General features: G+C 30.3%; 1 long non-coding RNA gene across 1 annotated transcript in view; it reads right to left on the reverse strand.

The window, feature by feature from the left end:
• The window catches only part of LOC118741026, a 6,207-nt gene extending 3,715 nt beyond the window's left edge, over positions 1–2,492 (reverse strand). Inside the window, exon 1 of the long non-coding RNA XR_004993217.1 lies at positions 2,400–2,492. This is a non-coding gene — a long non-coding RNA (uncharacterized LOC118741026). The remainder of the gene's footprint in view (positions 1–2,399) is intronic.
• Positions 2,493–2,498: the final 6 nt, after the last annotated feature.

A 2,498-nucleotide genomic window follows, 5' to 3' on the forward strand; every position in this document is an offset into this window, starting at 1 on the left:
AAGAAAAATAGTAAAAACTGGTGAAAATATGTGCCTATTATTTTTCACATGACTGTATTTTGAGTTACTTTAAAGTTAACTATGTATCTCGAAAAATGGTAGTACTTATAAGTGGCGTTTGAGTAGTACGCGAGTCTAAATGACAAAATAGTAGTAAAAATCTTCTACTTTTGATAGCACTGCTGAGGGCCGGCCAAGTGGCCAAGCTTAATAACTTTTTAAATATAAGCCGCCGGGGTCTTCACTTTTAGAATTTGGATACAGCCATGAAACAATCGTCATACTCCGTTTTTTTTTTTTCAAAGAAGATTGCAGTCTACTAAAGTTTTCCCAAACATTTGTATCTCCAAAGTTAGAGTACAAATAGTTGTCAACTTTGCTCAAAATTTGGAGATCCAATGGATAAATGCGTTATTAATTAACTTGAGTATCAGAAAGGCTGGAGAAAATTTGATTTAATGTTTGTTGGAGAACTTTTAGAGAGAAAAGTCCGAAATCGAGATATGTGCTAAGGATGTTACGAATATTTGAATTTGCATTCGCTTATGCGAATTATTCGCATTATTTTAAACATTCGCATCGACATTCGCATTTGCATCAGGTTGATATAATAAATGGTTGCACGCAACTGTACATACGCAAATAACTGGAGTCAGCATTTAACAGCCGGTTTCACCAACAATTTAAATGGAAAATGATTTTTTATTTTCCGTCAATTTCCATATAAAATTCAAAAAATCAAAATCATTTTTCACTTAAAGTGCTTTCGTGAAATCGGCTGTAACAGAAATAATATTAATTAAACGTAACATTTTAATTAAATGTTTTTTCGAATTTTTGTGCTGAAGTGAAACGCATAAATGTGCCATTTTCTTATTCGTCCACAACTATTAATTTTATTACAGTATTTCTCGATTATAAGCACCCGTATTTACCCAAGCATTCCTCGCTGGGAAAATTTCAGGTCAACTTTTCTCATAAAAAAATTATATATAAGTTCATATGTATGAACTTATAAGCACCGAAAAATGTATAAAATGACAACTTAAACGCCGTTGTTTTATTTTTCCGATCCCTAAATATTTTTGTAATTTCGTCCATTCAAAGTTTTTGTAGTTGAGAAGTCAAAAATATTGACTATAAAACGCATCTAATGTTGCGCGCCTAATTCGTAAAATGGAGTAATTTTTCGCAATATTTTATTGAATTGAAACTATACAACTTTTATGAGAAAGCAAAACCAGTGAACTAACGAAACCTGTTTTGATGTTAAGATGAACCAGATCAGATCTGCTGGCTTCAACCAGGACGAATAGAACGCCTTATATAAAAATATACCGTTTTAAATCATTTTTATTGTAGGCTTTAAGCATAATTTATCTTTTTGCGTTTAATTGAGTTTTATATCAAAAGTTCCGACTTCTGAAGTGATCTTTAAAAAAATATGTAGGTATGTATAAATTTTTTCAAATCCAAATTTAATAACAAAATTAATTAATTTGCCCCAAAAGCGATGATATACTGTTTTCAAATAACTCAAAATCGTGTTTTTTTTTTTAATATTGCTTAAGCATAAAGTGATACAGCGAGATCGGATTATTATATCCACAGTACCATTAACGTCCTAGGTATAAAAACACATTACCAAACCCGGGGTTAACGAAAACTGTATTTTTGCCAAGAAACCGAAAATTCGTTCTTCCGAAAGTTCATCATTTCTAGTGAACGACCACTGTATGGTGCATCAAATTTACAAAGTTTGCACATCACTATTTTAACATAAACGTTTTAAAAAAAAATTTTGCTTGCCTTATTTGAATAATATACATACCTACTGGTGGCAGAAATAATAGATTCGCCTTATTTATTGGTTTATTTAATGTTTAATATTTACTTGTAAAATTCTAGCTAGTTTACACAACACAGACCACATAAATCCACATTTCAAACTTTGCACAAAAATTTCAAACTTTTAATTCAGAAAACTTTTTATTTAGAAAATATCTTGGTAGGTATGCAGATTTGTAGCGCATTCAATTTTAGTACAATAAAGTGCAATTTCAAGTGGCTACAAAATACTGTTGATTTGTAATATTTGCCTCGCTCCATCAGCAAAAAAAAAATCGCCAAAAATCTACGGTATTTGTTAGCCACTTGACACTTGCACTTTATTATAATAAAAACAAAACTACATACCTACCATTTTTTTTTTTCATTCTGAATAAAAAGTTTGAAATTTTGGTTAAAGTTTTTGCATATTTATAAATTTTGTAAAAAGTTGCATAACTAGCTGGACTTTTATTAAAAAAAAAAATAAAAAAATTAAATAAACCAAAGAAATACCTACAGCCAAAACTGGGCAAAATAAGGCGAGTCTATTATTTCTGCCGCCAGTGTACCTTTGTATGTTGCACTTGTGTTTTTAATAATCATCATACAATAACGCGTATTTTCGACGGTGCTTATATCCGAGAAATACTGCGTTTCTTTAATTTTAT

This window comes from Rhagoletis pomonella, unplaced genomic scaffold, assembly GCF_013731165.1.
Source record: "Rhagoletis pomonella isolate Grant_MI unplaced genomic scaffold, Rhpom_1.0 Rhpom_scaffold_00006, whole genome shotgun sequence".
Lineage (NCBI taxonomy): Eukaryota > Metazoa > Arthropoda > Insecta > Diptera > Tephritidae > Rhagoletis > Rhagoletis pomonella.